Source organism: Pseudopodoces humilis, chromosome 18 (assembly GCF_049639895.1).
Source record: "Pseudopodoces humilis isolate 2021_Gansu_Grassland_sample_001 chromosome 18, ASM4963989v1, whole genome shotgun sequence".
Taxonomy (NCBI): domain Eukaryota; kingdom Metazoa; phylum Chordata; class Aves; order Passeriformes; family Paridae; genus Pseudopodoces; species Pseudopodoces humilis.
In genome coordinates, this window is record NC_142217.1 from 5,716,656 (window position 1) to 5,730,717 (window position 14,062).

Consider the following 14,062-nt stretch of genomic DNA (forward strand, 5'->3'; position numbering starts at 1 on the left):
TTTTGTTTTGCTTCTCTTTTTTTGTTTGGGTTTTTTGTTTGTTTTTGTTTGGTTTGTGTTTGTTTTTTTGTTTCTTTTTTTTTCTTTCATGTGCTTCTCAAAATAAACCCCAGAAAACCAAACCTGTCCTCAAGAAGAATTTTATGCAATTAGCAGTTAAAACTATATTAAATCTCTTTATTTGATTTGTTTTTATTTTTTTGAACTTAGACATTGTAGTCAGCTTAGTGTGAGTTCTCATATTCTGTAGCACTGCAAAGGACTGACTAATGGTAGTATGATAAAAAGGCAGAAAATTTGTTGATATTTATTAAAAGTCAGAAATAGGACTACTTTGAATGTTTTATAAATAGGTTTTAGTTTTGTATATTGGTAGTAAATAAGGAATTATTAGAAAATCACCCTTTTCAAAATTAAATGCTTTCTTGTATTTAATTAAGACTTTTCCCCCTTTTAAACCCATTTGATGCTGAGCAGTTTCTGTGAATCCTTAAGTTTTGTTTGCCTTTAACAGACTGGAGGCTTTAGTTAGCAAAACCTAGCCTTTTCAATCTCCACTAAAACTTCATTTTCTATTGTGTAGATGTATCAGCTGGTGAAGCACATGGTGTGCAGCAGTACAGAGGAGAACTTGCACGCTCTGCTAGTGAACAGCCAAGGGCTGTTATTTTCTTCAGTGTATTTCTTCTTAATTTCATGGCCAAAGACCACGTGAAAAGAAAACTGCTTTTCAGGCAAGAGGAAAAAGTGTTCTTGTTCACCAGCAGAGATGTCAAAAACAGAATTTGAAGGAGGGGGGAAAACATGTGTGGGAGTGAGGGAGGAATATCGTGAATTTGTGGTAACAATTAGGGAATGCAGTGAGAGTCAGTTCCAGAAATCACCTTCTTTTAAGGCTTATTTACTTAGTGTATATATATAAGTATATATAATTATATATATATATAAAACCAAACTTTTTCAGCCTCTACCAAAACTGATTTAGAACCAATGGCAGTATTTCAGAATATATTTGTAAATCAGGAATTGTACCAACTGTGGCTGCCAAAAGGACCTTGGATTGGACCCTCCAGCCCACAGGTGCACTCAGGGCAAGCAGCAATTATTATCTAACTATGAAGTGAAGGGAGAGAGGAACTTTGAGAGGTATAAAGTTCCTGTGAGTTCTCCGAAAACACATCCATATGTGAAGAATGCAGGAATTCTGCTCACCCCAGGACATTTCTGGCTGCAGTTTTCTCAGTTGCCATACGTACCCACTCTGAGTTGTATCAAGGGCTTGGTCTTTCTTTCTTTCTCTGGCAGTGATTTCCTGGTGTCATTGTGCAAGTCTCTTCATTTCCAGGCTAGAAGGATTTGTTGATTGCTGGTAATTCTTTGATCACTTCTTCAAACAACTGATCATAATAATTATAATGTTCTTATTTAATGAGGCAGCACTCCTCTAAGGACTAAGCAAATATTATTTATGGCTCAAGTGATTCAGGTAGAGAGAAGTTTAAATCATCATGTAGTACCCAAGGGAGGGCTGCACTATTTCTGTCTCAGATGTCTGAGAAAAAATATGAGTGCTTGCATCCTATAAGATTTGCTTGGTAGATCTGATGCTCCTCAAATTATGCAACTTTTTATGCATAAATATGAGGACCTTGCACAGATCTTTGCTGTGATGGAGTAAACAGTTCCTCCAAGATTTACTGCAAAGTATTTGTTCACATATTTTTTACTCTATAATCTTTTATACTTTTCAGCTCAACTGTCCCTTCTTCCTCTCTTCAGAAAAAAAACATCTGAAGTTTTATCATTTGTGTAGAAGGACAGTAGTTTTCAGAAGGTCTTCCAGTTTCTGTATATGGTTCTGTTTTGGTTATATATTCTGTATATGTATGTATATATTCTGTTTTGGTTAGGAATAGGAGCAAAAAACCCCAACTTTCCTAATTACAGCTTCTTAACTCAAGTGCCTCTGCAAGCACAAAGCCCTTAGAGTGATTCAGTTCCATGAGTAAGGATTGTCTTTGACAAGAAATAGCTCATTTTGTTCAAAAGTGGATTAAGCCCCACAGAAGGTTTGTGCTGTTGACCTGTTATAACTTTGGGCAGGCTGCCCCTGGAGCAGCAAAGGGCAGGTTGCTCTTTCTTTGGTGATTTTCACACAAGAATGTTTGAATTAACCTATTGTACAGCTTCAGGGTTTTGTTCCTCCCAAGCCTTAGCTCCCCTATGGCATTGCACAAGTGGAGCTAAATTCAAATTAACACTTGGAGTGGGTAGGGGCACGGAAAATGTGAAAACAATTGCTTTAATCATGATTACTATTTAGAATATTGAATAACAGCGAAGTTCTATCAAGTGACTATCAAGTTAGTGAAGTGACTTTATTTACTGGCTTTCCTTTTTGCTCCTCCAAACCCTTTCTCTGAGATTTCCTGTGGTGCTGCTGGGCAGGGCTTTGTCATATTGGTGTCACTATCTGCAGAGTCCCCGTGTGCCAGCCCAGGAAAAGGAAAACATTTGCATTTGCCGCTCCCCAAAACAAGCACTGATTGTGTTCTCACACTGCCCGTGGGCTCTGTGAGCTGTTTGGCAGACCCTGGGGTCTCCACTGGCCCTTCCACACAGGATTCAAAAGGGCAAAGGTCTTCAGAGATTTCCACATCATCCTGAACTATTCAGTCTCTTTTAATCTGCTGTTCACTTTTCTTTGCACCACACAGCTCTCCCAGAGTACTGTTCTTTTCCCTTGCAGATTAACCTTCTTTTCTCTCTTCCTTATTGTGTCTGAATTCCTTGGTACAGAGAGTAGGACTTGATATCTTTCTTTCTTACCTCTGTCTTTGCATCAGAGACCAGCTGAATATGACAGGAATTTATACCAGGGACTGATGGTGTTCATTTCAAATAGAAGTGACCTATGGGAAAGAGGATTTATTGAAAGGTAATGACATATGTGCTAGTTCAGAACTGAAGGGAGCCACAGGGTCACTCACTTCAGTGGAAGGGGCAAAAGGTTTAGAATGGATGGAGTAGATTAAGAGCATCATGTTCAGATACCTATTTTTCCACTTGAAGCATAGAAAATTCTAGTTAAAGAACTGGGGAAAAAAACCCAAACAAAATCACCAAAGGCACAGCCAAAAGGGTAGAATGTATAACAATATCTTGAAAACTTCTAAATGAGACCAAAATGGGGATGGCAAATCTTACAAAAAACATTCTGCAATGTTTTCTATCAGCTAAGTAAATAAATCACTCACTGCTTTCATTTTTAAGTGCAACAGCAATACTGAAGATAATCAGCTGTAGAGAAAAGGAACTTTCTTGCTCTGTTGTACACCATTTTATAAACATAGTTTCATGCATGAACTTTCAGAATTAAATGTATTTTTTAGATTCCAGAACCAGGGGCGGTAATTCCCCCTTGAGAATTAAGATGTACTCAGAAGAGAGATAAATATTTCTGTTGAATATCTCTAGATTGAGAACACTGAGGACGATCAAGTTATTTTTCTGTCATGATTGCTTGATTTAATTTGTTTCCTGAAGATTTGAGGATGCCCCTATTGAAATTTCTGGGAACTGTTAATTCCGAAGTTTTAACTCTTTCCTTCCAAAACAGGGAGGTTTTAGAACACTGTGCTTGTATGTATCTTGTTTGTATGCTTTTATGTGTTTTTGGTTTTTTTAATCCAGGAGATTGCTGATTTTTAGGAATTTCACCAGTAAAAACATATGTCAAGCACTTCTGTGGTTTTTTTTTGGGGGGTTTTTTTTTGGTTTTTTTAGGATACCTTTTGTTTATAGATTCTTTATCTCTTGAGATACATTTAAATTATTTTTTTCCCCACCAAGGTCAATTTCTCTTAAGAAATTGCCAAAAATCTACCATTTAAAGATTGTGTTTTGAAAGGCAGTGTTTCAACCACTGAAACAGTGGTGAATGACCTCGGTTCTTGTAGTGTTCCATAATTTTCTAAATGAGTCTTTATGTGGTTATGACCTTATTAAATCAGTGCAATCATAATCTGAATAATTTACTAGTATGAACTAATTAAAAAGGTACTTTTTTTTAGTAAAAAAAAATAGTTTAGCTTTACTTCTACTCAGAACTGCTTGGAGTCTTTAAAATAAATTTATTTCATGGTTCAGTAATTTCAGAAATCATAAAAATTATTGCAATTAAGGAAGTGGTTAATAATGTCTATCTTGTGTAGTTGCATTATGGAAACCAAAGTAATTTCTGTTTTAATTGCAGAAGTGTTAAATTTAAGTAGTGGCAGGCAAATGGCTCATGTAGGGATTAATCATGGAATCAGACAATGGAGCTGCTGGACCAGGAAGAATTTTGCTGTTATTGCTGCAGGGAATTGGGGCTGGAACAGCCCTGGTGGCTCCACTCAGGGGCATCTCTGAGCTCACGGGCTGCTCACTCAGATCCAGGGACTCTGGCACTTCAGAACTCACCCTTGCCAACCTGTTCATGATCAGAATGGATCTCTCTGTGTCACTGAAACTGCAGGAAAAACAAAAACCCTCCAGCAACATTTGCAATGTTGGAGAATCAATGCATTACTTGATTCTGGCCAGGATGCGCAACAGAAATTGTTCATCCACACATAGCCTGGGATATGCAGAGAAAATCATTCCATGACACGTGAATTTTACTGGATTTTTCACAAACTTTATACAATCAAAATAGGAATTCACTGGCTCAATGCTCATTGGTCCCAATTTACACAGTTCTCAGTATGTGGTTTCCTGTTTTGGTTAAAGATTTCTTCACCACCAATGCTGATGGGGTTCTCTCACCTCTCTTTTCCTGACCAGGTGTCTCTGACCGTTCCAGGGTGATGTTTGGGGTTGATGCTCATTAATGGCCATTATATTTTGTGTTTCTTCTGTGCTACTCCCAGTCTGTTGAGATGTTAAACTCATCAAGTAATCATCACTCAAATTAAGCTTGAGTGATGAAACTGTCCTTTGAAAAGAAACTTTCCCCCAAGGGAAAGGTGAACAAGACTGACTAAAGTTAAAAAAAAAAATAAATTAAATTTTGTATAATTTTCCAACATCTGGAGCACCAGAGCTGTGGTCAAAGAACTGGAGGAATTGGTGGGGGCTCTGTAAAGCCCACCAGAACCAAGGGAAGGTGAGCACCATGTGATGTAAAATCCTCTTTATCCCTGGCTGGTTTAGGGCTGAGCACATCAGGTGCAGGGAAGACACTTCAGAAGGGAAGTCACCTCAAGTGTAGAGTTTCCAATAGAACAGAACTCTGAGCTACCCAGTTAATTTGCTTGGAGCAGCCTCTGACATGTACCTTTACAAGCTCTGCTAGCACAGTTGTCTTTGTCCACAGCACAGAACAAATTTTAAAAAAAACAACAAACTCAAAAATCTATTTCAAAATAGTTTCTCTTTGAATGATGAACTGTCCCAAGAGAGTAAGCTGGAGAAAGTAACCATACAGTATTATTATTTAACCAAGGGAACAACACGGGGAGAAAGGCAGGAAAAAGAAGGGAGAAAATACAGGGCAACTGCAGAAAGAGTTAAGCCATTTTTCTATTTACATGGTTTATTTCACAAGTGTCTGAATCATTGGGCATAACCAGCACAGTTAAATTACAAAATTACTATTTGGTTCTTTTTTATTGACTACAATTCAAAGCCGCTTCAAGCCTTCCAAATTTAATCCCCCCAGCTCTTTGCCAAGAACATTACCTTTTATTTTCAGCATTAAACTGTGTAAGATACCCCTAAGGCTACATGTGAGCTCCCCCTCCATGATAGGAGCTAACAGAGTGTATCAATTGTTCATGATTTCCTATTCTCCCGTAAATTGGGAGAGGCGGGAGAAGCACTGGAATGCGAATTTTGTGCTGTCAGCAGTTCCTCTGCAGGCTCTAGCTCAGGCAGTGCATGGCAAGGTAATTAATTGTGGAATGTTTGCAGCTCTTCACTCCCAGTCACCGGTTAGCAGCCTGTCAAAACTAAACTAATCAGCCCACTCGTGTGTTTTGATATGCTTACTTTACTTTAAGTGTGGGGAAACTCGCTCTCTTCCCCTCCTGGCTCCAGAGAAGTTCAGGAGCTGCCAGGAGACAGCCGGGAAGAAAAGGCACCATACAGTATTGGAATAAATGGAATTGATTCGTGCTAACTGAATTGTAACTATTTGGAAAGTTGTTATTAGAAGCAATCAAAAGAATCAGTGTTATGAGGCAGGTGTACCCCTGTACAGATGTTACATGTTAAAACTGAGGTACAGGATGTAGTTTAGAAGATAAGTGATGTCTCGAGACTAAAACACCCAAATTAGAACGACTTTAGGCATTGGGGCTAAAAATCAGTAAATATCAGACTAATTAGTAACTTATCCAAAGGACAATGAGGAAGAGGAGAAGCCTTCACCAAAAGACCCCAAAAGAAGATTGAAGACCCCCTAACAACAAGTGAGGCATGCACCGTGAAGAAAAGTGACATAAAGGCAGAAAAATGGGAAATAGGAGGAAACTTATGGGAAACATTAATGAATATGTATAAACATACAATATATGTTTAGCTTGAAGTGCTTTGTTTTGTTTGTGAGTCAGGGTGAGAAGCCCTCCCTGTACCCCAGTCGGTTTTGATTATGCTTTAATCATGATTAATTAAATTATATATATAAGTTGTAATTTTTTACTAAATTATATTCTTTTATTAAACTGCATTCTTTTACACCAAATTACTATTCAATTTACTAAATTGTATTCATTTTTAATTAAACTGCCATTAACCCAAGGGACCTAGTTGCCAAAAATTCTGATTTCATTTATAACAGCATCTCAGTGAAACTGGCAAATTCACTGGCTGAGAAGAGCAGAGCTAGATCTTCACGAGCACATCTTGTGTGTTTGTCCCCCTTATGCTTCACCTGCCATTCTCACATGAAGGGTTTTCTTCTACATTGATTGAGTTACGGTGTTTTTAACAGTAATTACTTAATTACAGGATTTTTTTATTCGTGGAAATTAGTGCTGAACTTATAGATTTTAACAGGTGCCTTCTCAGGTGTATTTTGAAAGTCATATATAAAACCTATTTTTAATGGAATTATATTTTAAAATGCTTCTGCCAATGTTGAGAAATTGGTGTTTAACAACAAAGCCTGGCTGTGGCAGGGATAATTGATAAGGTGGTGTTAGGTCACAGGTTGGACTTGATGGTCTCCAAGGCCTTTTCCAACCTTGTTGATTCTGTGATTCTGTAAAACCAGTCAAATTAAAATATTTCAAATATTGCAAAATCTAGTAATTTCTTTTTTTATTTGCTAAAAGAAGTTGTAATTCTGTTTTATTCACTGCTATAGACACTATTTTCCAAAGTGGCCCACAAGGCAGTTAAGGACTTTAACTTTTCTAATGTTTTAAAGTATAATTTTCCTTTAAATTTTGATGTCATTTTGAGTTCAAGAGAGAGGTCAGGGTGAGAATATGATTATGTATGAATATATTCAAGCAGTTGCATATTTTAGTGTTTTCTGTCCCATCAATAATGTGTTTAGTCTCTGCACATTTCTGTGGTGTGTAAGCAGCACAGTTATTGCAAACTTCATGCTTGCTCATCAACTTTTTCAATGATTAAATCTGATTTGTTTTTGAAGCTGTTTGTTCTCACATAAAGAAAGACTCAGTGTTAAGAAACCAAAGTGTAGCAAAAGTAGCATCACAGAAAATATATGTGAGCTCTGGCAGTAGCTAGAATAAGTATGCAGGAATGTGTATAAAAATCAATAAATAAATATATAAAATATATATATATATATGAATACATTTATTTATAAGTTTGTGAACTTATAGAGTCATTGCAACTGAATTAATCAATTCTGTGAGGGTGCTGAGGCCCAGCACAGGTTGTCCAGAGCAGCTGTGGCTGCTCCATCCCTGGAAGTGTCCCAGGCCAGGTTGGACAGGGCTTGGAACAACCTGGGATAGTGGAAGGTGTCCCTGCCATGGCAGGAATTGCCCATGTTTGTTATAAAACTGACTCTCCTGTTTCATTTTGGCCATATATGTTTTAGGAGAGTTCCCTCATTTGTTTTAAGGGGTTTTTGTGGGTTTTTTTTTAGCAGTCATGTAATTTGCTTCTCACCCTGACAGTTACAGTGATGCTTGCTAACTCTTCAAGAGCTAATAAGGGTTGGTGAATCACCAAGGTGAAGGTAAACTGTGCACAAATAGCAAGGTATTTGCTGCCAGCAGAAGTTATTGTGTCTGCAGCTGGAGTAGTTTTCCCAGAGAGAATCATAAATAAGTAAAGCTGTGTACTCTACATCTCAGCAATTATCATGGATTTCTTTGTAAAAATTGAGATTCAGATTAGAGGTTGATACATGGCAGTGTCTTTAGTACTGCTGTTTGTTGGAGAATTGATAAAATGGCCTTTGTTGTGGTTATTAAATTTATATATATATATATATATAAATAAGGTTTCTGTTCTTGGGATTTTATGGCATTCTTTAAAAAAGTAATAAAAAAAAAAATCTCAAAGCCTCACTGCAGGAAAAACTCCAAAAGTAAAGCAAAAGCAAGGAAAAGGAAATGAGTTTGTGTGATTCAGAGGCTGATCTCTGGAAATCTGAGACTCTTTTCCAGCTCTGCTTGTAAGCCTTGTCTGAGCTGGGGAATTGTTTTTCCACCCAGGTGAGTGGAAGGCTCAAGTTTGGCACAGTTTGTTCCTAGCAGGGAAGGGCACAGTGCAGGCTCCCTGGGGAAAGGGACCACTGCTTTCCCTGAACAGGCCTTCAAGAGACTTGAGTGTAATTTGAATATTAAATTTCAGGTTTCCAAAATGCATCACATATCTTGCATTGTCTTTAAAGTCTTTGGTAGCTTTGAATTAAAGAAAGGTGAAATTTATTGACCAGAAGAGCTATTTTGATACAATTCATGTGATATTTTGAGAAATGCTATTTGGTTGTTGGCTACAAAGCAAGTAAATAAATTGTGTAGGAGGATGCCATGTTTTAACATTCTATGAATCTCCAGATTCTCTCATCTCTATTTTTATAGAGATTTTTATATTTTTTATTAACTCTATATTAAGAGTTAAGTCTTTTAACCCAAGTGCTATACCCAGGTGTCATAAGTAGTACTTCTCTTTCATTATTTAACATATATTTATATATGTTAATATATAGTAATTAATTAATAATAATATGATAATAATAATAAATAGTAATTAATTAATAATATATTTATATATTTAACAGACAATCCCAAGCCCTAAGGCTGGCATTTTTAACCATGTTTCCTGTCACTGTATTGTTTAATTATTTGTCTTTTCCAATTTCCCTTGTTGATTGGAAAGGGAAGACACAGTAAGGAACTTGAGATGTGCTGTTTGAAGAAGGCAATGCTGAGGAGGTTGTGTTTGGTGCCTCCCAGTGCCACATGGAGCTGTTGCTCAGTGCTCACAGAAATCACACAGGTGGCAGGCAGCCCCATGTACTGCCAGTATCCCACTCGCTCCCAAACCTCAAACTGCTTTGTCTCTCCATTTCACTGGAAACCAGTCCTTGCCTGAAATATTAATAAGTGAATAAATGATCTCTGAAGTTTGTTATTGAGCTGTTGGAGCTGTGGCACTGAGCCTCCTTGCTGACTGTGGCTGTTTTTGTTGCTCTTTGGTGTTGAGCAGGTTGTCACTTGGGCTGAGCCATTGGTGGTGGAGCAGTGACCTGCAGCACCGGGGAGCAGGAACCCCGGAACTTGAGTCCACTCAGATCCTCATACGTGAAAATCCAGCCTAATGAGCACTCATAAGGAAAAATTCTGCACAAAGACTCTCCTTAAGAGCTCTCTGGAGGTTAACAAAATAATTAAGACTAAATATTTGCCTGTCTCTAACCTTACCAAATGAAATATAGATTTTGTTGGGCTCTTAAATGTAAAGGAACATGAACTGCAATTTGTACACTTTGGTTTCCAGCACCGTGGTAGATAAGATTAGTGATCATTAGGATAAATAAATAGCAACTGATGACAGACTTCCTGGTTAAAACTGATACTTTTGAAGTGTTGGAGTTTCCTTGGCATATTTTGAAGTCTCCACTTGCTTCAAAAGAACGATAATGCCAGTGCCTGAAAGCCGGCAGATGGCCACTGTTTCCTTGGTTCAGGGTGGAAGATGATCTGCTGCACAAAGAGCAGGCAGATGTGGAAGAAATCAAACCTCTGGTAGAGTGAACTGGGAGAAGATAGTGTCCAGCTGCTGGGATTTCAGATGAAAATTGTTAGCTCACACCACTGAGGTTACCTTGTGCTTCCCTCTGATGATAATTAGAGTTTAAGAATGAGAAGGTCATCGGATGCACCACAGCCTTCAAATCTGGATTGGGTTTGTTAGACTTGTTAAAATATGTGGGAGAGAAATTGTAAGAAAAATAAAAAAGGTGAAGGGACACTACATGGGTAAGTACACAGACATAAAATTAAGCCCAGAGGAAAAAGAAGATGTAAGAAAATATCCTGTCTTAAATGTTGTCAGGTCAGAAAATTACTTGGAGAGCAATCAAAGAAACTGTTCCCTTCTTCTCAAGAAACAAGAGTATCTGCCTTTTAAAAGACAGCAAAAAAGAGATAATCTCTAAAACAGGAACTCAGACCCTGGGCTTAGCAAAAGGAAATTGTGTTAATTCATTACAGAGGTGTAATTCAAAGTAAGGAAACATTCCTTTGGCTTTGTTACTGCCACATGCTGCAATAATCTAAGCTTGTATAACACAAATATTCCTGGAGGGCATCACTCTTTTATTTGAAAATATCTAAAGCAGATAATCGATCATTTTTTAAAGCTTAGTTCAGTATTAAAATAGACATTTAGTAATATGAACAATAACCTGTCCACAGATTCTTTCTGTGCTCTAGTTAATTGTGTAAGACTGAGCCCGTTAAAGGAAATAACTCTGTACGAGCTTTTCTGAAGAAATGAGGTTGCACCAGGGATCAAATCCAAATGAGGAAAAAAAATAAATTACTACAATCAGTAATTGGAAAAAGAATAATCCATTTTGACTTTCAAATCCCAGTTTGAGGTTGAGCTCAAAGTTAAAACAACTTTGAGTGTGCCAACACTTTTGATAAAAAAATCTTTGAGGGAAAACAAAAATGATACCTAAGGGTATGAGTGGCATTGTTTTGACTTTAGAGCATGGTTCTGTGAGTTGAGCTAAGTTAGGGAATGATTTGTTGGGAAATGATTTTCCATTTCCCAGTCAGGAACCCTACTTTAAGCATCTCCTCACCTTATCACAGGAAGCAGCAGGTAGTCCAGAATTCAGAATTATACTGAGGCTCTGCAGATGCAGAAAGCCATGCAGCTTGAAGCCTGCAGCCACATCCCTGCAAGACAAAGAAGACCTAGAGATGTGTTGCAGAGTTTTACCTGGCTGCAGAAGCCCTTCAGCACTTTCTTTAGTGGCTCAAGCCCTTCCCAGCTGGCAGTGCTCATTAGCTGTCTTTTATTCTACTCAGAGCCTGAGCCTATCTGGGCTTCTCCATCAGGGATGGAATTATGGAATCGCTGCTGGCAGCTCCTGCCTGGGCTATCAACACAGCTGCTGCTTGAGGAGAAAAAAGTAAATGCAAAACTTGCATTTATAGCCTGGGACACGGCTAAAAGTCACCTTTGTCACCAGAACAGCTTCATTTCTGATTGTGTTGTGATTAGAGAGCTAAGGCTCCTCAGCAAACCTTCCTCTGTGTTTTGGTTGGAGTTAAGCCTTTTCACTCTTGGCTTGGAATTTATAAACGAGGCAGAATATGCCATTAAACCTAAAATAAAAATATAATAATAAAAAAAAATAAAATACAATAATAAAATAAATAAAAATTGATTACATTTGTGGGTTTTCCAGTGCTTGAGTGAACACCAGTTGTGCTGCAAGATTGCAAACAGATACATTTAACTTCACTAACTGAGAACCCCAGACCTGCAGATGTTCACAGAGAAAACATTCTGATTTGTTAAAGTCTGAACATAACCAGTGTAATGAGTAGATACAATTTTCAATCATCTTGCAATATAGTCGATAAAAGTAATTTTTGACAGATTAGATTTATATGCCCAGTAATTAATAATAAAATAAGAATATAAACGCAATCAGTTAATAAGTAATTTTTTCATCTCCACAGTAAAGTACTTGAAGATTTTGAATAAGTAATAGAATATCAAGTTCCTTTAGTATTGCTGAGAAAAATAACTTACCCAGACAGGTTCTGTTTGCAGTAGAACTCACCTGAGAAATCTTTGTAATCTCAGAATACAGTTTGGAATTTTTCATCCACAATTTGTTCACATAGGTAGGAGCAATCATCACTCAACCACTTCGAGATGATGAAGGTTTTATTAAAAATCGAACAAGAATGTTCTTTCAATTTATTCTTTCTCTTATCAGAGTAAGTGGCGGAAAGATTAAAGTAAAAAAGGAATGTGTTAAGATGTCAATAAACTCAGACCTGTTGTTAGATAAAATCCCTGAGTTCTTGTATCAAGATCCCCAGGGCCTTAACCATCATCAGGTGGGAGATCAGATTAACTACAAATCCCCATCAGCTGAGTAAAACACTCCAATAAAGACTCACCATAAAGCTTCATTAAAACATTTCTGGATAAATAAATGGATAAAATAACCAAATATGTTTTTATTGTTCCTTTGCTAGGATTACATATTACTTAATCTCCTTTGAAATTATTTTTCTAACCTGTAGACATTAGATATAAAATTATATATATGTAGTGTATTCTCCCCATACATAAATGCCAACTTCTAGCTCAAAGCCTCTGCAAACAGGTAAATAATGTTCCTGGTAATTGACACCTAGAAACTCTCCAGCTGTGAGCACAGCACTAACCTCTGTTTTATGAACATGAGAAAACCTCTTATCACATCAAATCAGAACTTATCTCATGCTAACAGATGGGGAAATCCCTGCCGTACTTCTGTGTCAGGAATTCACTGGAGAATTATTATATGCTCAAAAAGCTATCTTCAGATATTAGGGGGAGGATTATTTTTGTTAGGGATTCCACACAATGCAAAGAGGGTTTTTTTGTGTGTTAGGATAAATGCTTTCAGCATGCTCTCACAGAGAATTAGATTTGCGTACAGAGAGAAAAGGTGTTAGATCAAAATTGTCAAAAGTTAGATTCTTTCAATTCTGGGATTTTATTTTTCTTTTTCTTTAAAAAAACACAAACTTTTAGGAATAAAAGATCAAACTCAAACATTTGTCAAAGGTATTGAACTTTTTAGCATTTTTTTACATGATCTTTCTCAGAGTGTTTGCATTTACGATCTGCATGTTTCTCCTACCAATTTTAGTTTTATGACTCTCCAATGGTATGCAAAATTAATATTCACCCATCAGTCAGTTGAGTAAGTGTAATAGCATTTATTTAGGGTGCAGGTACAGAATTCTTTACTCTCAGATTGTGGTGGGTTGACCTTTGCTGGCTGCCAGACCCCCCTGAGCCACTCTTGCTCCCCCCCTGCAGCAGATTAGGAGGAGAGAAGATAAGAAAGCTCATGGACCGTGATGAAAACTGGGAGATCACTTTAGCAGTTACTGGGGCAAAACAGGCTGGACTGGGGAAACGCTAATTGCATTTATTGCCAATTAAAAATGGAATTGGATAGTGAAACAAAGACAAAAATCAAAATACCTGACCACAGCACCTTTTCTTTCCAGTCCAACTTTGCTCCTTCATTCCCAGCTCCTTCCTCGTCCCCCAGCCCAAGGGGCATGGGGGGAAGTGGAGATGCTGTTTTGTGCCTCATTATTTATTTAAACAGTGAGTGTAAAAAATGAGGGTTTTCATATTCACTATTGAATCATTTGAGCTTAGACACTTGAGACACTTTGAGCCCTTGAGCATTTATTTGACTTCAAATTCTCTTTAAATGCTTCAATATAGACATTTAAGGCTTTAGGAAGGGGAGTGTGTCATTGAGAGCAGTGTTCCCCCACAGCAGAGCAGCAAGCAGGGATCAGCAGTGTGCTTGGAACCAAGGTTCACA

At 37.5% G+C, this 14,062-nt stretch overlaps 1 protein-coding gene and 1 long non-coding RNA gene across 13 annotated transcripts in view; one reads left to right on the forward strand and one right to left on the reverse strand.

The window, feature by feature from the left end:
* Positions 1-14,062, forward strand: part of RBFOX1 (RNA binding fox-1 homolog 1) — a 773,250-nt gene that overhangs the window by 336,514 nt on the left and 422,674 nt on the right. The gene's annotated exons all lie outside the window — the stretch shown is intronic.
* LOC148182917 (uncharacterized) lies at positions 7,015-12,416 on the reverse strand. Its single transcript, XR_015774074.1, has 3 exons — positions 12,281-12,416; positions 11,288-11,384; positions 7,015-7,246 (listed from the first exon to the last, which is right to left on the reverse strand). It is a non-coding gene; the product is annotated as an uncharacterized LOC148182917 (long non-coding RNA).